Here is a 24,825-nt window from a genome sequence, read left to right on the forward strand (position 1 = left end):
CACAGTAAGTGTAACATATGGTTAGTTACAATATCGATTTGTAGTTGCGTGGATGGAACAAGTCCACTTTAATGTTTCTGAAAAATATTACAAGATTTTTCTTTTATCTTTTTATATGTATTTTCTGTAAAGAGAAAATCGTCCAGCATCAAGCTGCATCCTAGCTAAATCCTTACCAATGACCTGTATATATTTCTTTCTTGCACAACGGCATGGCTCTAATTACAGAGGTTGCCTAGAATAACCATATAATCTTACAGATTGCTGCACAAACTATCCTTTACTGTATAGTTCATGTTTATTTTCCTACCCCGCTGGAATGTCGCGGAGTTCGCAGAACACAGGTTTCAAACCGCAAGAGCGAGGAAAAGCTTTCCAAAAACAAAACAAAAAATATATGTTTACTTTTCCTCCTGAACCCACTGCTGCCCGAAGAATTATAACCCAGATAATGACAGACTTTTACTTAGAAAAATATTTCAGCCTTAAAGTATGAACTTTCACTCGGTGTTACAATTGCTTTTAGAATGTGTGATGTATCCATTTGGCATTGTTTGCTGCTTGTAATCACTTTGTGTTATCCCTGGGAGTGTGAAATCCATTTGTATCCTGTTTCTCTTAAGTGCGTTTCATTGTATACAGATCAACGCCATCTACCCGGTCCTGAGACTGTTCATTCTGACTAAATGTCCATTATCTTCAAAACATTAAGATGCTAAAAGCCTTTCTTCAAAATTAATTTCAGACAACCTACTTTAGTTTTAAGGCTAGGCGGTATAGATAGATATATATATATATATATATATATATATATATATATATATATATATATATATATATACACATACACATACATATACACAGACAGCTGTAAAACAGTAAAGCACTAATCTCATCCTACTTGGAGAGAGGTGGAAGTTTATCCAGCTGTAAATTCATGCTCAGAACAGGAAAACAGCTTAATTGAAGATAAATGCTATTTTTAGACCCTGAGCCTATAGAATAGATCTCGGTGGGGTTATGCAGAGATGCATGTATGTATGGACATCACATTAATATTGCAAAAGGAATAATAGAACATTAACACATGGAAAATGTGTTTGTCTAATGTTCTTCCAACAATAAAATGTTTGAAATACGTTTAGTAAAACCTCAAATCACCTTTTCTGGCATTTATTCTGAATATTGGCTGTTTACAGCTCAGATAAGAAACAAGTTGGGCACTTTTCAAAGAGACAGAGCCTAGCCTGTACCCTTCTACTTATACTGGTACTGATAGCACACAGCGCTGCACAGTCCAATGGACTACAAAGAGACAGAGCCTAGTCTGTACCCTTCTACTTATACTGGTACTGATAGCACACAGCGCTGCACAGTCCAACGTACTGCAAAGAGACAGAGCCTAGCCTGTACTGTTCTACTTATACTGGTACTGATAGCACACAGCGCTGCACAGTCCAATGGACCACAAAGAGACAGAGCCTAGCCTGTACTGTTCTACTTATACTGGTACTGATAGCACACAGCACTGCACAGTCCAATGGACCACAAAGAGACAGAGCCTAGTCTGTACACTTCTACTTATACTGGTACCGATAGCACACAGCGCTGCACAGTCCAATGTACTGCAAAGAGACAGAGCCTAGCCTGTACTGTTCTACTTATACTGGTACTGATAGCACACAGCACTGCACAGTCCAATGGACCACAAAGAGACAGAGCCTAGCCTGTACTGTTCTACTTATACTGGTACTGATAGCACACAGCGCTGCACAGTCCAACGTACTGCAAAGAGACAGAGCCTAGTCTGTACTGTTCTACTTATACTGGTACTGATAGCACACAGCGCTGCACAGTCCAATGGACCACAAAGAGACAGAGCCTAGCCTGTACTGTTCTACTTATACTGGTACTGATAGCACACAGCGCTGCACAGTCCAATGGACCACAAAGAGACAGAGCCTAGCCTGTACTGTTCTACTTATACTGGTACTGATAGCACACAGCACTGCACAGACCAATGGACCACAAAGAGACAGAGTCTAGTCTGTACCCTTCTACTTATACTGGTACTGATAGCACACAGCACTGCACAGACCAATGGACCACAAAGAGACAGAGTCTAGTCTGTACCCTTCTACTTATACTGGTACTGATAGCACACAGCGCTGCACAGTCCAACGTACTGCAAAAAGAGAGAGCCTAGTCTGTACCCTTCTACTTATACTGGTACCGATAGCACACAGCGCTGCACAGTCCAATGTACTGCAAAGAGACAGAGCCTAGCCTGTACCCTTCTACTTATACTGGTACCGATAGCACACAGCACCATCAGATCATAGATCTCCTATGCCCTGGAACGCTGCTGTCCCAGTGTAAGCTAGGAATCCGGGGATATTTGTGCTTGAAGAGAGCATCAAAGAGAAAGGGTCTCCTCACCTGCTTACTTACAGAAATCATTTATTTTATATTTATCCACTGTTCAAGTGAGAAATTGCACCAGAACACATCATTCTAATAAATAATTTATTTTATTAGTATAAATTTTACTTTCTCGAGACATAAATCTGCTCGGTTGATACATTTTATGGTTTGTTGTAATAATTTTGTAAGAAATTCCAACTTGCAGAAGTTTGACCAGATGTGATCAACAGCTCATACTACTACTTATGTACAGTGCAGCATCCAGAGAGTCATAACTAATAGCTAGAAGTATATGTATCCTTTAATATTCCTTTCCTACGTAAGGACTACCTGTCTTCAATGTTTTCCATGGTTCTACCTTATTATTTACTTAAGCTGCATAGTGAAGGATTCCTTTCTGATTTCATAATGTTCCATTGCAATGCAAACTGCATGGTTACTTTCAGTGGATATGAATTCTGAATAGCTCCAGAGCTGTCTATTGTGATGCCTTACCCATGGCTGCAGAGCTTGCAGTTGAGGTACACTGAGCTTGTGTGCAGAGCTTTCAGTTGGTGATGCATTGTGCTTGGCTGCGGAGCTTGCAGTTAGTGATGCATTGTGCATGGCTGCAGAGCATTCAGTTGGTGATGCATTGTGCATGGCTGCAGAGCATTCAGTTGGTGATGCATTGTGCATGGCTGCAGAGCATTCAGTTGGTGATGCATTGTGCATGGCTGCAGAGCATTCAGTTGGTGATGCATTGTGCATGGCTGCAGAGCATTCAGTTGGTGATGCGTTGTGCATGGCTGCAGAGCATTCAGTTGGTGATGCATTGTGCTTGGCTGCGGAGCTTGCAGTTAGTGATGCATTGTGCTTGGCTGCAGAGCATTCAGTTGGTGATGCATTGTGCTTGGCTGCAGAGCATTCAGTTGGTGATGCATTGTGCATGGCTGCAGAGCATTCAGTTGGTGATGCATTGTGCTTGGCTGCAGAGCTTGCAGTTGGTGATGCATTGTGCTTGGCTGCAGAGCTTGCATTTTCGATGCCTTGCCCACGGCTGCAGAGGTTTCAGTTGCGACACATAGTGCATAGTAACTTAGTATTAAATGCTAGTGCATCTGGAGAAGTGTTGCTACATGCAGAATATAAACCAGACTGATTTATAGTTCAGTTCTAACCGGCTTTATACTGATCTGTGACTTACCTGGGTAAGCACAGGCTAGCTGTGCGGCCACACCATTTTCTGGTGTTGTTTTTCTGGAATATTGTGATCACATTTCAGGAATACTCTGACGTTTCATACAATCCTCCTAACATTTACTAAAGAAAAACTTATATTTACATCAACTGAGGCAGGAAGCCAGTATGGGGGGCAATGCAGATAGTTTAGACGCCCTGTTCCAGCTTCCTTAGCACTTTGCAGCTGGGCTTCTGGCATCCCTATTCAGAGCAGCTACTTGTTTCCCCAGGGAAGGGCTGCTGATTGAAGTGTGTTGGAGAAGGGAGGAGCCGTCTTGTTTAACGGAAGGTAGAGAAGAAATATTTGGACTATGCAGTCAAATCAAAACTATTCGGCTCAGCGAAGCCAAACAGCAAAGTGAATCTAATAAGATTTATATAAATAACCTAAATCTATGAGTGTGTTCTGTACACACATTTTCAGGGATGGCTGGGCTGGGGGGCATATGCCCCCTGGTCTAGTCCCCAAGTGGCCAACCTTGGGCTGGGTCACTGGGATACCTGCATTTATTTTCCTTTAAAATATTGCAAATTGGCTGTTGAGCCGAGCCTTGACCCCTGGGCTAAAATTTGCCAGCTCTACTCTGCACACTCTAGTGGCAGAGTATTTTGGGATTTGTAGTTCAACAATAGCTTTTCGCTGTGTAAGCTAATGTTATTCCTTCGAACATAATACAATTTAAAGAAATAGTGTCGTCGCTAACTCCTAGTGAAATGCATTATCATAGTGATCGGTTTTGCCCTTAAAAATTCCTGTCTTCACTATCTGTAGGCAATAAGGACACTCTGTGCTGCTGATTCTGGTAGCCCACTTTGGGTCCTGACCCACCAGCTCACATCTCTGGTTTAAATATCTTTAAACTCATACTTGCCAACTCTCCCTGAATGCCAGGAAGAGTCCCTGACATAGGGGTGATCTCCCTCACTCCCTGATGCTGAGCTAGTACAAGACGTGGTTGGCTTCGCCATGTGTGGCATGATGACACGGTTCTTCTATGTCCATGTATTGATGCCTATGGAGGTGGCCATTTTCATGTAGACCAAGATTTAATCAAAGACTGACAGGTAAGACAACATGACTTCAGTAATGGAGACAGAAATGTAAAAGACACTTCAATCTCTAGAGATTCTTTAGCTGCTTTTCTTTAACGCATAGTTGCCGCATTTCTGGGAGACCTCCCAGGCTCCTTGGAGAGCAGCGCAACCTCCTGGTCATCTCCCCCCACCATAGATAAAGTGGCTGGGGGAGGGGGGCTCGGGCTTAATGATGCAAATATCGCATCATCTTGGCCCTTGCTGTAATTGGCCAAAATTGTGACAATCGTTTAGGGGTGGGACTAAAATGATGCAATTCACCAAGCCCTGCCCCCGCACGCCCACCTCCCCTGGGATCTCCCTGAAGCCAACAAGGAAACGTTGGCAAGTATGTTTAAACCTCCCCTGCAGCATGCAATATAGAAAAAGTTGATGCATTTAGTTGTACAGTTCAGTGGTGCTGGCTCTCGCATGATGCATAATAAAAGAATTCTGATGTGCAGGAATATGGCAATTGTTTCAGTGTTTGTCTAATCTCTGTTACAGGCAGGCTGCCCGCCACAGAGCTTTGCTACAGTTATTTAGTTCAGCTGTTTTGGAAATTGTTTGCTCAGTGCACTCCCATACAGACTAATGCTAGGTAAACAGAGCTCCCTCCTCTGTGTGTTGTGTGTGTGCTCCTTCCTCAGCAGCTGAGTTTGCCACACTCACCGTGAATGCCAGCAGGTGATTAGGCTAATGGGATCTCTGCGTCATCTTATCGTGGATTAACCTGCTGCAGAGCTCTGCTCCAGAGAGGAATCCCACGGAAAAGGGGACACTATGACGGAGAAATAATATTCCAGAGGTATGCCTTGTTTTTTTATATTGCTAATGCTGATGTCAAGTCAGAAAGGCTGTCTACACACTTGTTTTATAACCATAAGACATATGATTTTCAATATGATCTACTGGCAAATGTCTTCCCAACAAACTTGTACTATATACAGCAAGTCCAGGGGACAGAGGTTTTGATTGCGGATATCCTGTGACCCAATGGAATTTAGATTAGAACTATTAACGTTTCCAGTCTTTCTTAGTTGATGTTCTGCATCATTTTATTACTTGATTTTATTGAGCAGAAACTAAAGCACAGGTCACAGTCACTCTCTGGCAGCCTGATAATGTGTTACTGAGTATTCTACAGTATTTTCTTGCTGTATTAAGGATTTACCTGCTGTGTAGATACACTAATGTGGAGGGCGTCTCTTCTCCATCTCTCAGGACTTTGCATCTAGTAAAGGGAAGATAAATAACTAAATTAAATATCTGAAATAGTGAGAATGGATACAATTTCAATAGATAAACAGTAAGTGATAAAACAAGTCAGATAAAATAGAACGTTGCCATAGTTGAAAATGGGATCCTGAGAGTAAGCGCCAGAGAGATTGTGAAACTCCCAAATTATAGGATTTTCTCAGCTCCTTTATGATGACTGATGTTTTGATTTTATTCCTCTATTTAATAGGCAAACATTTCACTCAGGACTAAAGTGTCAGATTTTCAGGATCTCTAAAATCCAAGCAGTGTCCTGAATACCGGACAGGACATCCCAAAAACTGTGACCTGGGGCAGGGGCAAACGCAGGATTTGTAGAGAGGGGTTTCCACACCACGCTGCCAGTGGGCGTGACCAGCATGCATGGGGGCGTGGCTATAATTTTAGACAGTGCTTGGCTGCTCTCCAACTCTTCCTATCCCCATAATATACATGGGCAATGCTGCATGCACTGCTGTTAGGTGCACGCAGCTCTCCCTTTTCAAGCAGAGCTGTGTGAAGCGGGGGCAGGGTCCAGCCACCTCACTTATACAGTGCTCCAGGCTTGGAGAGGGGTTTCCAGGCACTAGTAAACCCCCCTCGTTTGCCTATGTGGGCGGGGTATGGGACTTCTAGGAAGTCAAGATTGAAGCAGGAAAAGCAAATTCTTACTTCATACTAATCTATGTAACAAAAGGAAAATATTGACTTGTATTATATTGAAGGACTCTTGTAACATTGCTGCAGTGAATCAATCCCCCTTTATTGTTAATACCATCTACATAAAGAGTAAGTATGCGTTGAGTTTCTATTGGAATGTTTTTGGAACGGTTTGTATCAATGACTGCCGAGGTGTATGAAGTAAGGGGTGAAATAAAACCATTGGGTTGCTAGTTTCGAATTTTACAAATGAGATGCCAAATATTATACATGAGTTTGCATTGGTGAAGACATAAGTGGAACATGGCAAAAGTTTTTTGTGGCTGAACCTTTATTCAAGCCATCATGAACAATGGATCGACTGCGTCCACTTTAACTTATTTGCAAATGAAAAGAACAAACGTTAGAGGAAATAAGATGCTATGAGGTTGTCCATGATACAAAGGAAAATGATAACAAAACGATAACATCGGTGGCCCCTTGATATTGTGTATGAATGAAATGAAAAGGGACAATAAATGTGTTGAGGGTCTGTTCTCCGTCTGACCCCTCAGTTTTCTTACTTATTGAGTTCCTCTGCCTTAAAATGCAAACCGAGCGCTCCGATAATAAGCGTAGAGTATATTTGTGACATTGCTCGGATTTGCATACATTTGCATTTTTCCAGAGATGAAAGAGCCGCTGTACTCGCTGCTAACGAGCCGCGGCTGTGAAAAGTTTGTTTCTCATTTCACATGACGTTATAATTTCCTTCATTGATAGATCTCCATCCAAGACCATTATGCAGTCAGTGCATCTGGGAGAGAAATGTTTTCTTGTACATTTCACACATGGATCCTTTCTAAACAAACATATTGCTTCCTGGGCACAATAGAAAAAGTGTTTGGTTTTTTTTTTCCTATTTTAATTTATTTCCCATGGTCGTAATAATAAAAAGCATTATTACTTTTAGTTTTCTTTTTTTTCCAGACATCCTGAATTCCTCCTCCATCCACACTAGGATCACCAATATGAGAAAAATAAATACTGAAGAGGAAAGTTGACTCTATTGTGGTAGTGTCTTAGTTAAAAAAAAAAAAAAAATGGGCAGCACGGTGGCTAAGTGGTTAGCATTGCTGTCTCAGCACTGGGGCCATGAATCTGATTCTGACCTGGGCCCTACCTGTGTGTGTGGAGTTTGTATGTTCTCCCAGTGTCTGTTTCCACCCGCAGTCCACAAGCATACTGGCAGGTTAATTTATACTTGCCAACTCTCCCGGAATGTCCGGGAGACTCCCGCATTTCGCATGAGTCTCACGGACTCCCGGGAGAGTGTGGAAATCTCTCGGATCTGTGGGCAGAATTAGGTCCAAAGCGCCGGGAATTGCGGCGTTTGGCCCCGCCCCCGCTGTAAAATGACGCGGTTTGCGTCATTAAGTCACTGGGGTGGGGCAAAAATGACGCAATTTTTGAAGCCCCGCCCCCTGCACACCCTTCTTCCCCGGCAGGCTCCCAGATCAAATTTGCCATAAGTTGGCAAGTATGGGTTAATTGGCTTCTGACAACAATGAACCCTAGTTCATTTGCAATGAACGCTCCAATGGGGCACAGGTATTGATGTGAATGATTTAACATTCTCTGTACAGCGTTCCATATGTGAAGCTCTATAGATAAACAATAATCATAATCTAATATCATCTATTGGTTTATCTGTCATTGGAAGCTGCCATAGCTGAATGGATTTTCATTTTTCTTGTGCCCATTTTTTTTTAAATCTAATTCTAATAGTACAGATTGAGTAATTCACTGCATTGCAAATGTGTTAATACAAATACCAATACCAGCCATAAATCTGTGCCCCTCACTCCCAGCGTCATAACTACCTTGGGCATTATTTAAATTAGTTGCTGTTGCGGTCAGACGTTCCTGGGGTCCTGAGCTCATGTGATCATTAAGAGCCATGGCACTGAAAGCTGGCGACTTGATGACATCACAGCGTGTTTTTCAGGGGCACACTGAGCATGCTCCTGCCAGTACATGGTATATTCATTGTCTCGGCAATAGGCATGAGTAGTTACACTTGCTGAGAAGATGCCGGACTTCTTAAAAAGAGTGTAAGAAAAAAAACAACGGGTGAACATAGGAGTAACACTACAGCTGTAACACACAGTAAATGCAGCATGTTTAGTTGTGTTGTCTGTTTAGAAATCTGCAGCCCCCCCCCGTTGTGGACACTGCTTGCCCCAAACAGTGCATTTGTGCAAATCAAGTCTGCCAAGCTGTCAGTCACTCTTTACCTGTGGTGAGAATCACTTCTCTCCTAACATGGTAACTCTTCAGTAATATTATTCTGGCCAGTAATACACAGCTTTGATAGATATATTGCTTTTAAGATGGGTTGGTGGTTTTCCTGCCTACTTGCATGCAGTGCATTGAATTGCCAATTGTTCCAACCGTTTTTCACTTTTCCTCTGGAGAAAGTCACTGGGCGGGAGATTAACAGCAGAATCTCACCACCTACCTGTGGTTAGAAAAACTATTTAGACTGTAACAACCCTTTGTAAAGGGAAGTGACTTATTGTGCTTCTGTGGAAGTTTATTTAGCAGTCCCAGCCGATCCCTCTCCTGTGATCGCAGAACGCAGCCATTGAAATAAAGGCATTCTCTGCTCTTCCTGCAGAATACGGTCATGCTGTTTTCAAGTATTATTTTCTTTCTTAAGTGTACCCTGGCAGGATAAAGACAGGAGAACGCTGAGAGAAGAGCTTGGGAAAGGCAATACCAGAATCCTCAGGGGATGATTTATGTGCAGGATGGAAAAATATCTAGAGCTGAAAGTTAATTCTTAAAACAGTGTAATATACAGGATGGGACGTATAGGATGTTCAGATAATGTACAACATTCTGCTTCTACTCTGTATCATAGGTTAAAGTGTATCTGTCACCTAAAGACATGGTGGCACTGTGGTTAGCATTGCCGCATCACAGCGACATTTTATCAGGGTCTGCACCCAGGGAAATCTAGATACACAGCGTCTCAGCGTGCCACTGGGGGGTGGGGGGGGGACATTTCTAGCACCACCTGGGGGGGAGCCCAGGGGCACCAGATCATATCATGCCACACAGTAGTGCCCCTAGTTCATATTATGCCACACAGTAGTGCCCCTAGTTCATATTATGCCACACAGTAGTGCCCCCGGTTCATATTATGCCAGACAATAGTGCCCACGGTTCATTTTATAATACACAGTAGTGGCCCCAAGACAGCTCATCTCCGCCCCTCTGGGGGTGGAGGTTATTAGGGCACAAAGTGAATGGTAGGGCGCTGCAACATCCTGAAGTCACTGAGTGACTTACTGACACGGTCAGTTTATTGGTATACCGCCGGCACTGATTGGTATACCGCCGGCACTGATTGGTATACCGCCGGCACTGATTGGTATACCGCCGGCACTGATAGTTTTGCTGACAATCACGAAGACTGTGTTTGACATTAGGGTGTGTCTGGGCACATTCTGGGCACACACATATGCTCACCGCATCGGAGTTACAAGCATACTTGTAAGTTAACTGGCTTCTGATAAAATGGACCCTAGATTGTGTATGTTAGGGATTAGAGTGTAAGCTCCAATGGCGAGGGACTGATGTGAACAATTACATATCCTCTGTACAGAACTGTGTAATATGATATGCTCTATATAAATCAACAATATTAATGGAGGCAGTCAGTGACCAGCCAATGCCAGGTCACCCTGCGACCAGTTGTACCTTAGACTCGTGTTCTGTCAACCATACTGATTCCTAAACTGTACACAAACGCCTAATTTAGATACAATGTTTCTTCTGTACTACCTCAAAGTGACGATTGCCTTAATTCATGCGAAACCATCGGTACCATCTTACTCAATGACGCTTAATAGGTTTATCTGTTCCAGGGCTTGATTAAGGGTTCAGCCCACCCTGGGCTAATATACTCGTAGCACCACCCCCCCCCTCGTCTGGCTATTAAGTAGTAGACGTAAATGAGAGCTCACGTTTAATAAAAAAATCCGGCTTCCTTCACCACCACCACCATATGGCTGAAAAATGAGTCAAGTTTTGGAATCCTTTCCAATAAAGAACCTTCTTGGCCGTCTCTCTCCTTTGTGCGTTTTCAAAACTCTGCTCCACTTGGCTTTTAAAGGGGTCCTGTCATTCATTTTGTTTTCATTATAATCAGAACACTGTAGTAGATCGGATGTGTGAAAGAGTGCTTACTGAGGGTGGAGCGGGGCTGTCGCTCTCCGAGCCTGACTCATTGTTTTCAGCCTTTACTATGACAGTATGGGAATTAAAACCTTACTACGTTTTTTTTTTATGTTTTCACTTGTTTTATCTTTTTACTTTGGAGAACAACTATTATCTCGTATTTTAAAATTATTTTCAGTTTATGCCTCTCACTCTTACAATTTTGCATCCCTAAAAATCTTGCGCTGCCCCTTCAAAAGCCTCGCGCCCTAGGCTGAAGCCTGTAGCATTACCAGGCCCTGATCTGTTCAGACATCATCTACTGTATCTCAAAACACAATGACAGTGTCACAATTGTACAGTTTTACTAGGAGCCTGAACAATATGGATGTATTCACTAGAGTTTGATTAATACACTGTAACTTGGCCTAATTTCCGGACACCCATAAAATGTGCTCATGAATTGACTAAGATTGTGATCACAATAGCCAGACAATGCTACTTTGTTTGTATTACTGGGGAAAATATTGTTTTTGTGAGTATTGTTCTTGCCTAAGTGATGAAGTTAATATGTTGACATTGCAGTCTTTATCAGAATGGTTTTTATGATGATTTGCTGTCAATATTTTTAAAGTGAGAACGTGCTGTGGTATGGAGTTCAGTTACATATTGATTTATATAATTATTACCACTGATTATTTATCAAGCGTCCACTTATTACGCACTTCTGTACATCAGTCCTTACCCAGTGGAGCTTACAGCCTAACTTTACTTTGCTTTTCTATTTAAAGGATTAGTAACTGGAAAACACTGATTGTCTTTTATAAATAGAATTCAAAAATATGTATATATGTATAATATGTAAAATGTAGACCCTTTTTGTGCATGACGTTAGCCATCCTCTGGGCAGGTATGAATATTTGAGTATCAGAGTGTTGGCATCCTAAGTAATGGCAGGAGCAGACTCACTGTACCACTGAGGTACTTCCTGTGACATCATCAGAGGGGGGGGGAGCTTGGCAACGTTCAGCACATACTTGCCTACGTTCAGGCAGTGCAGTGCGGGAGGAGGCGGGGCGCGGTCAATCATGTCTTTTTGCCCCCACCCCAGTGATGGAAATGCCTGTTTGTCACGGGGCGGGGCCAAATGAAGCGACTCACTGCGAAACGCGTTATTTTGGCCAGGGATGCGGGAGATTTGCCTGCTCTCCCGGGAGTCTGGATGACCGACACGGATTTCGAGAGTCTCCCGGACATTCCGGGAGAGTTGGCAAGTTTTTGTTCAGCACATTGGCTGCGAATGATCACATGACATTAGCATCACGTAATCTGCAACTGCGTCCAACAGCTATTTTACTATTCTTATATTTCTTTATATGACACCAACATATTACATGGCCTTTACATTGAATGCGCACCAGAGCTACACCTGGAGAGAGCACGCAGCCTCCTTGCATGTAGTGCCTTGTCCTCTGTGCCCCCCAGATAAGGTAGGAGGCGGGGGGGGGGGGGATTATTTTTTTGCAGCTGTTCTCAAGAATGGCATGTGTGTTAAATTACATTGCAAGGGGGGGGGGGTTCTTTAGAGTTTCTTGGGTTTATTATACTTACCCAAAATCTGGAGTTATTTAATCACAAAGATCTCTTGCCATGGACAGGTTTCTGCAAACTTCCCAGAGCAGCACCAAGTTTGAGAGCTATTTGGATTGTTTTGCTGGCAGAAAGTCATTAGGCGATGGGAATAATATTTCAAAAATATTTGAAATGCTTAGAACTGGGTGCCATGAGGTTGTAAATAAATCAGCGTTTGATACTAAAAAAAGGCCGCTCTCACCTCTGACAGAATACTGATCATTTCATAGCACTGCAGTTTCTGCATCGTTTCCAGCAGATGTTCTAAGGAGTAAAAAATAAAATAAAAATGTTCAATTATATGTTTTCTGAACGCTCTGCTTTCTATTTTTTCACTGCTACTTGGCCTGATTGAGAGACTCGTGCACAAAAAATGCATGTGTATGTACAGTACACGTAAACTGCACTTGTGGAACCTTGTGCTTGGAGAGGCCCTAAGAATCAAACTTATCATGCTTGTAGAGTTTGAGGAGTTTGTGTGCATTCAAAAGCTGCCGTCCCCTCTACAAATCAGGTGTGTGTGTGTGTGTCTGTTTACATAAATCACTCTTGAGAATTTTTGTCTTAGGGTTTTGATTCAAGCTCCTCTTAGGGAGGAATTCAATGCGCGGCTGCACATTTTTACTGTTTTACGGTAAAATTAGCCACTAATTTTCGCTGGCGCCTCTATGGGGTCACAAGCAAAATCGGGGGATATTTCTGTGGGGGGAGAAAATCTGCGCAAAGTGCCTTGTGGCCTTCTGGAATTGCCGGCTTAATGATTTAAAGTTACCATGGCAACCACAGTCATATGACCTAGAAAATGCTACTTTTTCAATAGGAAAGGGAATAACTGAGTTTTAGGAGAACCCCCTGAAAAAAATGAGTATCAGCTTCATGTGAAAGAGGTACTAAGCTTGCTGTTTAAAATAATTAAATAAATGTTATCTGTGTGGTATTACACCTTTAAAGAGGCACTGGTTCTCTGATGATTAAGATTATTATTATTATTATTTTTTGCTTTACTATAAATTGCCTTGTGTTAACAAAAAAAAGTCTCCTTTTGGCCATGAGAGAGTGTTTTAATCTGTTAATATGCAATGCTCTCTCCAGGGGGTAAATGTATCAAGCTGAGAGTTTTCCGGCGGGATTGAAAAGTGGAGATGTTGCCTATAGCAACCATTCAGATTCTAGCTGTCATTTTGTAGAATGTACTAATAAATAAATGATAACTAGAATCTGATTGGTTTTTCAAACCCGCCGGAACATTCTCAGCTTGATACATTTACTCCCTGGACTGTTTACTTTCAGGCTGCAGGGGAGCTGTGGGGTATAGAGGGAGCGGACCTGGAATTATAGCGCAGTGTGATAGACTCAGAAGACGTGACGGACTGTCAGTCTACAGAGCTCTCTCCTAGACCGCTTCCTGTATCTCACAGCTCTCCCACTGTGGGTCTAAAAGAGACAGAATATGGGAAAGAACAGCGTGCAGAGACAGCAGGATGAATACAATGCTTTACTTTAATTTTACTAACTAGTGCACAAAGCGCTGTATCAAGGCCGCTATCAGAATAATTAGGGATCTCTGAATCCTAATTGACCGGGCCCTACACCACCCTCCTGTTTGGAGTCTCACTTCTTACTACGAACTGATAAAACATTTGAAGCCAATGGAGACGTTCCATTGCAATCTATAAAGCAGAAAAGAAAGTGCAAGGGGGATAGAGACATTTTGTCGGGAATTCAATGAGCCGCAAAGTGTCTCCGGAATGTATGTGAGACACTTCGGCGGAGATTTGACAGATATCTTAACTCATTTTCCCCGCACCCCATAGACATGCGAGCAGGGCCGCCTTCAGAAAAAATCGGGCCCAGTACGGGCCCCCCCCCTCATGAGCGCCCCCCCCATGAGCAACACATACTTTCATACTTACCTGGGGCCCGCCGCTGGTCTCCGCTATTCTGTCTTCAGCCTGGCTGTCACCGTGCTCTGCCTGTGACAGATCACATGATCGCAGGGGGAATGATTCCTCCACCCCTGCGATCGGATCCTGGTGCCTGGCTGTCACGGTGACAGCCAGGCTGAAGACAGAGTAGCGGAGACCAGCGGGGCCCCAGGTAAGTCTGTGCTGAGCTGTTGTACCGGGCCCCCTGGTGAGCCCGGGCCCGGTACAACAGTACCCCCCGTACCCCCCTGATGGCGGCCCTGCGTGTAAGGAAAAATGAGTGGAGATTTGTACCACAATTCCCGGCAATGTCACGTGACACGATGTTCGTGCTCCACATCAACAGCAATTAAATTCCCCCCTTGGCGTTAAGAGTTTAATACTTCATCCCACTCAAAATTGTAAGCGTTTTTATCAAACTCCCACCTCCTACCACTTTGACATCATCCCTTTATAGAAAAATAAACTCTTCCATTTTTCTCCTGAACCACCACTCGGCTTAGAGACAGTGAGGAGTCTTTATTATATGTAGCATGTTTGTGTATGTGTAGCTTTTACTTTTATTATGCTGGGAATTAACCATTGACATGGTGATGTCTGTATTAATATGCCTGACATATATGCCTTACCAAAAAAAAAAAAAGGATGATTATGTAGTTCGGAGTCCTAACTTGCACACAATACTGACGGCATTGAAGACTGATTTATATAATCCTCCGTGTCCTATGGTGTTTCAACAGTTTAGGGCTCTAAGCTGCCTGATTGCTGAAGAAATTCTCTTTTGCAGACTGAAAACTATACGGCCCACCAAGGTTGCCGTTTTGCCAGTTTTCCACACATCTTGGGCTATGTTGGCTAGAAGCAGAATAGTTTTAGAGGAAAGACTGAGTTAATACTGTAGAAAGCAAGATATCTGAAGTAAGTATGGATGAGCTTGTATTATGTACATCTATTAAGCCTACTTGCCAACCTCTGAATAGTGAATTCCAGGAGATCCCGGTCAGGGGACCTGTTTGGAGGGCAGGAGGGGCGGGGCGCGGCCAATCGCGTCATTTTTGCCCCACCCCCTCGACCATCACTTTGTCGCGTGGGGCGGGGCCAAAAATGCAGCAAATCACGTAATTTTGGCAAGTAAATTGCAGTATGCGGGATACTTGCCTGCTCTCCCGTAGACCTACCTGGATTTCGTGAGTCTCCCGGACATTCCAGGAGAGTTGGCAAGTATGCTATTAAGTAGCACTATTAAGTATTCCGTAACCATGGGCTAGGTTATAATCAGCATTGGCTATTTGCAGACATCACATTTTCAGTTAAAGTAAATTGGTGGCTCTTACAACAATGACATTTGCAGGTTTCACTATATGGTAAGACGCTAATTAATGACGTAATTGCATTTTAGGGATCACTTTGCAATTACACTGAATGACAGAAAATGGAAAACAGCTCTTTATTTTCACTTTGAAGTAAAAGTTTGAGTGTTCCACATTTATACCAATTTGTAATCCCTACAGATTCTGTCACCCATCCTCGGGTGCAGGCTAAGAACCGGTCCCATAGTGGGCTACCTGGGGCTGGGTCACTGGGCTACCAGCATTTTTTTTATCTAAAATGTTCCTAATAGGCTGCTGAGCCGAGTCCTGCCCCCCAGGCTAAAATTTGCCAGCCCTCCCCTGCCTATCCTACCTCTATATCGGATATAGGCAACGTCTGTCACTCTCCAACAGAAATGGAACTTCAACTGCTTTGGCTAACGAGGCTTGTTGGAACCTGTAGTCCTACAGCAGCCCCATGCTATGCCTGCCTCAGATCTATACTAAAAACTTTTGAACGTCTGCTTTTATAAAAACAAGATGAGTATATTTGTTGTTAAATAAATAGTGGAACTTTTTATTTCTGCATTGATTTAAAGCCTTTAATCCAGTATTTGAAAGGGTTTTTCCACTTTCGACAACCCCTCCTTAATCAAACATGCTCCTCACCTATAGCAAAGAGTGGAGGCCCCATGAAAAAATAAGTTGTGTTTTTCAACATAAATCATTGTGGCAGGCTATAATTTGATTATTGTCCTTGGTTTGCTTCTTCAGGCTGCTATTAATGGTTCATAAATCTGCAGTGTTTGACAGATGATGTAGTGAGCAGAGAGGCTTTGGAACGCCCATCAGAACTCAATCTGCTCTTTGCACTGTAAACTTCCCCCTGCTGCCATCACATGACATGTTGAGAGCAGTGAGTCTGACTGGGTGTCTGCCTTCCAGAGTGATTTTGAAAAGGAGATAATGATTTGTAGGGAGGTAGTTAAGAAATATGATTATTACATGCAAGCTTAAAATGTACTTAGCTTGCTATTCAAAAATCCTAAAGAAAACCCTAAGTGAGTTTGTTGCTTTAAGAAAGTCCATCCATTTGGACTCCAAAGCTCTTCAGTCGATTTCTACTGGACGGTTTGCAGAGCGCTTGCTTGCCTACAGTATGGACTTGATTCAGCTTGAGCTAGCTTTAGGATGCCGGTAATGAAAGTGGGGGGTCATATTTGATCAAGGAAGTACTGTACAAAAGTGGATTTACCCCCCTTTAACTGAATCTGTGTATTATTACAAGACGCTGTTTCCTATCACGAACTCTGTAATTATTGACAGAATAATCACTATCTTGGCTGCTGAAAGCAGAGTCCTATGAAATTTCTTACAGCTGTCGAACGGATGGTGCCAGCAGTACAATAGCTAAGTCATGCATTTGAGAATCTGGGGTCAATAAATTCTCTGTTTGTATTTGGAACTGGCTCCTGCATGGTATAATAGGAGAGCCAATAGTGTGTGAAAGGGCCTCGCCCCTTTAGAGCTCATAGTAACCGATACATTATGGTGCAATGTGCTCTCTGTAGTTGCACTAGGTGCGGTTGTGACTGTAAAAGGTACTGTAACTTAAACATTTTTTTTTTGATTAAAGGATATCTGCAACAAAGCTTTTATTTTCCCAATAATTGTGTACGTGTTTTTCTGTTTTTAATATATATACTTTTTCATATCTCAGTTGTGATGTCCCCATTTTGGTGGGACATCCCGATTCGTGGCCCGCTAAAGGGGTGGGGCTTAACCGGAAAGCATGTGGCGTTTTATCTATCACAATACGTCCATTTGTGGGCAGAGTATGGGTGAATCGGGGTGGGGCTTATTTTGTCCCGCTTTCGGGATTCTAAATGTTGGGAGGTATGCTTTCTGTAGACAAAAATTCTGGGAATCCCAGTAACATTTTAAAGGTTTTGTATTTTTTCAAAATGCAGTACTATGGAGGCGGGTAGCCTGTATTGTGTGTGCTGTGATTGATTGATAACTACATGTACATTCGTGCATTACCATATGTCATATCGCACAACGTTTAGAATCCCAAAAGCGGGACAATATAAGCCATGTCCTAATTCAGCCCAAACTCTTTCCAGAAATATGGGTACAACTCCACCCTCTTATCTGTTAAACCACACCCCTTTACGGTCTGCAAATCAGAACCATTGGGGGTTATGATATGTCTCTCCCCTGTGACATATCACCAGCTGCCTGCAGCATACGGTTGGAGCAACAACTGATGTAATCAGACGTCCAAAGAGCTAACATTTGCAGATAAGGCACAATAACCTAAAAGTTTGAATTGGAAAATGGCAGCCAGGCCTAAGACTATATAGCAGCGCCTTTTACCAAGAGCAACCAAACAATACTACTAAACAGGAAGACAGACAAACAGGCATTACTGTATCTTCTCAAAAGCGCAGAGGTACCATGTTGTATTGGCAAATATGTTTTTTTCTTCATAATAGATTTGATATACACAATTTTGTTTGAAAATGGCAATGACCGTTACCCATGCCCAACATGCGGGATTACGAGGAATGTATAATCTGTACATAGTTTTATCTCTCTGTCATATTGTCAGTACTTTCAGGACCCGACTAGACCCACCAATTATGTTCACACCATCCCAAAACAACAACAATAAAACATTATTTTGTTAAGATGATGGTAAGATCTAATATAAAATGCTTACTTACATTCCTTGCTGCATTTGCTGGAGTCATGAGAGACTCTGATGGGTCTAGCAGAGCATATATGGTAGAGATGAGCGGGCTCGGATATCTGCCGATCCGAGCCGGATCCGAGACAGATCCGGGTATTCCTGCCAATTGCAAAACTGAAACCGAGGCTCTGACTCATAATCCCGCTGTCGGATCTCGCGATACTCGGATCCTATAAATTCCCCGCTAGCCGCCGCCATCTTCACTCGGGCATTGATCAGGGTAGAGGGAGGTTGTGTTAGGTGGTCCTCTGTCCTGCTATATCTTGTGCTGTGCTGGGGAAATAACAATGCCCTTAGAAGGGCACAGCACAGCACGAATTTTTTTTAAAAAAGTAAAAAAAAAAATTATTATTAAAAAAAAAAAGAAATTAAAAAAAAATATCCAAAAACAATCCTGCAGTATAAGTCCATTGGTACTGCAATATTACAAAGTTCACTGATTCTGCAGAATAGACTGGGAATTAGTGGAAATGATTGTTATTGAATGTTATTGAGGTTAATAATAGCGTAGGAGTGAAAATAAACCAAAAAACTTGATTTTAACACTTTTTATGTTTTTTTCAAAATAAATCCGAATCCAAAACCTTAAATCCGAACCAAAATCTTTCGTCAGGTGTTTTGCGAAACAAATCCAAACCCAAAACCTCAAGCAAATCCGAATCCAAAACACGAGACACCAAAAGTGGCCGGTGCACATCCCTAGTATATGGACCTTGGCTGATACCCATACAAATGTGTGTGTGTGTGTGTGTGTGTGTGTATATGTATATATATATATATATATATATATATATATATATATATATATATATATATATATATATATATATATATATATATATATATATATATATATATATATATATATAAATAGTTTGGGTTGGAATTATCCTGTGAATATTCACATCAGAAAAATGCAAAGGTAAACTATCAAAATATAGGATTAGAGGCAATTTAAGATGTCAGCAAAGAGAAGGGATACATTTGTTACAGGCTCTTAAGGGGATCTCAAAATGATTATTTTTTTTGTTACAGCTGATCAGCATTACTAGTGTATCACAATCACACCCATTATTAGATACATTTTATATGCGTAAACAGTAACCGCTATTTACATAATATAATATGAAATGAAAAATATTCTTCCCAGTCCTGAGACATCAAGTTGATGGGTAAGAACAGCATAAAATGATTGGAAAATATTTTCAGAATGTCAAAGCTTTTATGTTCCTATTCACATTCCTTTGAACTAATAGGATCTTGCAGTCAGACATTTTGGCAAGAGTGAGAACTGATTACAGACTAAAGATGGTACACTTCAACACTGCATATATATATATTTTTATTTTTTTTAAATGTATGGCAAGAAGACCATTTCATTAGGTACCTACATATGTTATCTATAGCTAGTTGTCATATACTGGAGTGGTACCTGTAAGTTTAGGGAGAAGGAAGTGTTTATTTATATTGGTTTGAAACTCCTTGGGCTGGATTTACTAAAGGCCGGTTTTTGACAAATTTTTCCAGTGGTTTTGAAACCGCCGGATTTACTAAAGCCCAAAGCGCCATAAAAGTGGACAGGATTGAAATGTTTAAAAACCCCCACTTTACAAATCGCCATCCCGATTTTAGCAATGTTGAAAATACAAACCACTGGATTTACTAAGCTGGGGTTTGCAAAACCGCCATCCAAATGGCCAAAATAAAAGAAGTGGTTGTGAGTGGTGAGATTGTTCAAATTGCACCCTGTTTGAGCTATTTTGCCATTTAGAACATAAGAGAAAGCAACATTGACATCTAAATTATTTGGCCAATCGTTATTTATTAAGGGGCAAAATTAATTTCATATTAACTTAGGGGGGAATTTTTGTTTAAATATTTTTTTAAGGGGGTACTATTATAGCATTATATTATGGTAGAAATGTGAATATATAATATTAACTGATTGTTAGTGGTGGATGTAATTATTTATTTTGCACAATTTGGCATTATTATAGTGCCCTAATCATATAATAATTAAATAATTGTGTCCCCTTTAATATAATTAAAAAAAACTAACCCTAACCTTAACCCCCATAAGTTAATATTAAATTAATTTTGCCCCTTAATAAATAACTATTGTCCAAATAATTTAAATGTCAATGGTGCTTTCTCCTATGTTCTGAATGGTAAAATAGTTCAAACAGAATGTTTGAGCTATCAAGCCATTCAGAAGCAGGTATTATAACTGTCCTGTCCTGTCTTTTAGATGTCTCTTTTGATGGCCGTTTTAACCAAACCGCCGGTGGTTTAGCTTTTTTAATCCGCCACACATCACAGCCCATTTTAAAACGCAGCCTCAAACCACCCTATAGTAAATGCGGCGGTTTGGACCACCAAACTCGATTCTTAGTAAATCTAGCCCTAGTCTTTATTATGGCATGATCAGGAGTAATATATTAAGGTAGTCCAAATCTCTCTTTCAAGATGAATTATTTTTAACATATAAAGTCCCTGTGTGTAAATAAACCAGGGATTAATGGATACTGAATCTGACAGCCTATGTTTTATCCCTCCATTGGAATCTTTAACCTAGGATAAGATCAGCATGTCAGTTAGGGTTAATGGTGCAACCCAGATGCTGTGTATACAAAGAATAATGGCTGTGGGCACCCCAGTGCATTTACTGCAGTGGAAATACATTGAAACAAAACTATTCATAATCCATATTTGAGAAGATCCCAGGAACACATCTATAACCAGTAAAAACAGACACATGATATGTGTTATCTATAAATGCTAGTCTCATAAGGAAGATATAGAGTAATTATTTTCCCAAAGGACAGATCAAGCATATTCATGTTTCCTATACATGTGTGTGGGGAATCATAACGTTCTTATTATATTTCTGTGATGTTCCAGTGAAAAGATATCCTAGTTATAGAATTCACTACTAAAAAATAGGTAATGTACATTGCGAGAAATGTCAGTTTTTGGGGTCAGTCTGCTACTGTCCACATTCTAGCATTTCCCCAGGCAACATACTAAAAGTCCTTGAATTTTCTGTTACTGTTATTGTTCCTTTTTATTTAATGAAACCATGCTGCATATGTAATTCTCTGTCAATTTGGTATCCGTTTTTATTCAGTAGGCATTGTGACTTTTTTTGTCACATTAAACTCCATTAAATAACATTCTGTCTTTGTGTCCTTAATGAATTCACATGATGGTAGACTTGGTTGTTATAAAGCTACATTAAGGGTAAATAATTGTTTGGTTTACAATAAGTCTGATTAAATAAGGTTAACATTGTATTTTGAGATGTCAGGTAGTAAACTTAGTGTCAGCTCTAGATCTAAATCTTAGTTGTTGCAGAACTGGATGGTTAATAGTAAGTGGAAGATGTGACTTTGCGGGGATTATGGTCATATATAGACACACCAGGTGGTTTTGTTTTGATTAACTCTTTCACAAACACTTGTCATGCATGCTCAGGTGAGGCTTGTTGTGACACTCCCCATACATGTTATATAACATAAATTATAGCATGCCACCTTTATTGCACCATGAGAAATGTTTAGAAATCAGGAATGCAGGAGTGAGAATGACAACCTTTAATTCAGTGTAATTAGTAATTTCCCGCTGTCTGTGTTTATGGTCACATAAAAGGTATTTTTCACAGTGTGATAAATGAGATGATGTAATTACACTTAGTAAGGGAGATTAGCTTCTGACTTCTGGAGTTTGTAAGGGAATGGGAAGGAGGAGTGGGTTGTGATGTTTCATATGGTAAAATAGTTGTGTGTCTGGAAAGTATAGAAGACATCTGTTGCATAATTACATCTTATACCATATGTGGAGTTCATACAAGTTTATCAAAAGTTTTTCGTTTGGGTTCATTAAGGTAAGATGCATGGTTTGCACTAGACTTAACAGTTGTCACTTTAAATTAAGGCCGCAACATAGCTAAGGAATGTAACTGGACTCACCCACCATTAGGGGTCCAGACCTTCTGCTGCTTCTTTACACTTTATGCCATTATATATGGCCTATAAGTTATGCTGCCCTGTGTTGTGGCACAAATACAGAGAAACATCCCCCAGCACACTGTGAACCAGTATCAGAGCTGCTATTCTACACGCACAATGCAGAAAATTCACCTATTCACATTTGCAAATGTCTGATAAGCCACCCGCCCCGTGAAGGCGCTTCTGCTAATACGGTGGTCCTATCTTTACACATTGAGAGTCCCTATATTGGGTCATTCAGTCATGTCTTTTTAACTTGAGAGCTAACTTAAATTACCAAAGTGTACCCCAGGCACCTCCATCCGCTACTGATACCAAACTTGCCTCTCTGTCCTGTGTTGTGACACAGTCAATCAGAGCTCATGGAAAAATGTGAAAGAGGAATGTGCCAAATCCACTGTGTTTATTTAATGTCCTTTCAAAGGGCACATACATGTATTGGACAGCATGAAATAACACAGTGATTAACTGCGTTCTCCTGCACAGCAAGTGAACACCATGATGGTAACCAGCAAATGAGACATCCTCATGTATTGCAGGTAAACACCGCCTATTGAAAACCACATATTGCGGAGAAGCAACTCCCCCATTTCAAATCAAGCCAAATAGAACACGCCCCATTGTAAACCACATTTTGCAGAGAAATACCCCATTTGTAAACCTTATATTTCAGATAAAGATAAACATCCCATCATTGCCAAACAAGGGAAGCATAGACCACACCCTATTGTAAACCACATATTTCAGAACCCCCACCCCACCCATTTTGCAGGGAAAACCTCCCGCACGGAAAAACCTGTATTACAGATAAACTCTTTCCTCATTGCAAACCGCTTATTACAGAGAAACACCTCCCCCATTGGAAACTGTATAATGCAGGCCCCCCAGCCCCATTGCATTCCATGTATTGTAGAAACACTCCATCTGCCAATCACCTTTTGCACAGAGGCTCTCTAATTATAGAGTGCTTATACCCTAACCACCCGTATCAGGGGCAAACGCAGGATTCGTAAAGGGGGGTTTCCACACCACACCGCCAGTGGGAGCGGACAGCATGCATTGGGCGTGTGGCTATAATTTTAGACAGTGCTCTCCAACTCTAACTATTCCCATAATATACATGGGCAATGCCGCATGCACTACTGTTAGGTGCACACAGCTCTCCCTTTTCAAGCAGAGCCGTGTGAAGCGGGGGCAGAGTCCAGCCACCTCAATTATACAGTGCCCCAGGCTTGGAGGGGGGTTTCCAGGCACTAGGAACCCCCCCCCCTCTCGGTTTGCCTATGCGTATAATAAATTGTCTTTTCTTGTTTTAATTAGCTGGTAAAATATATAATGGCAAAGTGAAAAAGCGCTCCCTTATTTGCAGAGAACCCAGCACCCAACGTTATCTCTACCAATATAAAATGGATCCAAAAGCAGCATCTTATTCATACTTGCCTACTCGCTCGGAATGTCTGAGAGGCTATCGAATTTCGGAGAGTCCTCCAGAAAGTCCCATGGGCAGATACCCTCTTGGATGCCGAGCGTAGGTGGGGTTTATAACACAATTGGCGCCGTTAACAGGGCTGTGGAGTCAGAGTCAATTTTGGGTAAATTTGGAAAGAATTTATCGACTCCAGCTACAATATAAAAACACAAAACGCTAAGGAAAGAAATTAAAGAAAAAACAAAGACGGATCTGACTGGGGCTATTCTTTTCCCAAGGACAAATTCTTCATAGATTTATGAAAAATACTAAGTGTGCACCGAGTAACATTGTATATTTTCGTCTCGCAGAATTTTTTGGTTCAGATATTTTGCTCAAGTAACTATATTTTGTGTTCTAATAGTAATATTTATATAATGTTGATTAAAGAGAGATCCTATTTTTTGGTAAGGTATCATCATCATCATCATCTATTTATTTATATAGCACCACTAATTTCGCAGCGCTGTACAGAGAACTCACTCACATCAGTCCCTGCCCCATTGGAGCTTACAATCTAAATTCCCTAACATACACACAAACAGACGGAGAGAGACTAAGGGCAATTTGATAGCAGCCAATTAACCTACTAATATGTTTTTGGAGTATGGGAGGAAACCCAAGCAAACACTTGAGACCATACAAACTCCTCACATATAAGGCCATGGTCGGGAACCAAACTCATGACTCCCTTGCTGTGAGGCAGAAGTGCTAACCACTAAGCCACCATAGTGCCCACTTTCTATTAGATTTACCATACTCACTAAAGTAGTAGCTATATATATTTACAGGAAAGCATTTGATAATATAATTCTAAAACGTTTATAAGCAGAGCACAGCTGATCCTGCTTTGTTAGTCTTACATTTCATATATTCTTAAGTTATA

At 41.4% G+C, this 24,825-nt stretch overlaps 1 protein-coding gene across 4 annotated transcripts in view; it reads left to right on the forward strand.

Annotated features, from left to right (window-relative positions):
* PDZD2 (PDZ domain containing 2) overlaps positions 1-24,825 on the forward strand; it is a 216,374-nt gene that overhangs the window by 36,106 nt on the left and 155,443 nt on the right. Inside the window, exon 1 of one of the 4 annotated variants that reach the window (XM_075184767.1) lies at positions 5,333-5,527. The exons of the other annotated variants lie outside the window; for them this stretch is intronic. The gene's annotated coding sequence lies outside the window, so the exon portion shown is untranslated. Of the gene's footprint in view, positions 1-5,332; positions 5,528-24,825 lie in introns of those variants that run through there. 4 annotated transcript variants of the gene reach the window in all.

The sequence above is a fragment of the Mixophyes fleayi genome, chromosome 1 (genome assembly GCF_038048845.1).
Source record: "Mixophyes fleayi isolate aMixFle1 chromosome 1, aMixFle1.hap1, whole genome shotgun sequence".
Taxonomy (NCBI): Eukaryota; Metazoa; Chordata; class Amphibia; order Anura; family Limnodynastidae; genus Mixophyes; species Mixophyes fleayi.